This window comes from Myotis lucifugus, unplaced genomic scaffold, assembly GCF_000147115.1.
Source record: "Myotis lucifugus unplaced genomic scaffold, Myoluc2.0 scaffold_7, whole genome shotgun sequence".
Classification (NCBI taxonomy): Eukaryota; Metazoa; Chordata; class Mammalia; order Chiroptera; family Vespertilionidae; genus Myotis; species Myotis lucifugus.
The window spans coordinates 6,329,353-6,330,384 of NW_005871055.1; positions in this window are offsets into that span (position 1 = coordinate 6,329,353).

The window sequence follows — 1,032 nt, forward strand, 5'->3', positions numbered from 1 at the left end:
TCCAGGGGTTAACACCCCCTGAACAGAAGCTTTAATATCAAAGTGAGCTCAGGCGGACTAAAAGCAGGTCCAAGAGAGGAAAGGGGAAGGTTTAAAAGAGAAACCAGTGAACATGGCAGGGGATGGGGGGGTAATAAGAGGGAGGGAGGCAGGGTTCAGGCTCACAAGGGAAAGGAGAATGGGGGGGCAGGGTGGGAGGAGTAAGAAGGAGACAGACATGGGGAATGAAGGGAGGAGGGAGGGAGGGAGGGAGAGGGGCCATGGGAGGTTCAAAGGGAGGGAGGGAAAGAAAGCAGGAAAGAGAAGGATGCTAAAATGGGGTGAGGCCAGGAAAATCCTATCTAATAAAGAGGGAATATACAAATTGACAGTCACAAAGATGGAGGCGCCCAGTCCCCTCAGCCCCCGCCGGAGTCCCCCAGTCCTTTCCCCTACCGGGGGGGGGGAGGGCAGGGGGAGATAGCAGGTACGTGGTGCGGCTGGACCCACCTTCAGCCTCCCAGCCCCCCAGGACCGGCCCGAGGCGCAGGCAAAACTTGGATGTCGGCTGCCCAGCTTCCTAGGGCCGGCCTGAGGTGCAGGCAAGTCTCAGATGTCAGCTGCCCAGCCGCCCAGGGTGGGCCCAAGGCACAGGCAAGCTTCGGATGGCGGCTGCCCAGCCGCCTAGGGCCGCCCGAGGCTCAGGTAACCAGGGCTGGCCGAGGCTTGCGCTGCCGGCAGTGGCAGCAGCAGAGATGTGATGGGGGCATTGCCTTCCCCTGATCGCCGGGTCGCCTCCCGCCCCTGAGGGCTCCCAGACTGTGAGAGGGGGCAGGCTGGGGCTGAGGGACCCCCCCTCTAGTGCATGAATTTTCATGTTCCGGGCCTCTAGTCTATACTAATAAAAGGGTAATATGCCAATTAGACTGGATGTATTCCAGACATCCTTCCTGACAAAGCTAGAGGCTTGACCCACCTGTGCCAAATTGGCCCCCAGGGCCCCTCGCCCAGGCATGGCCTGCCCCAGAAAGACCCCCACCCCGATGGGGGCAT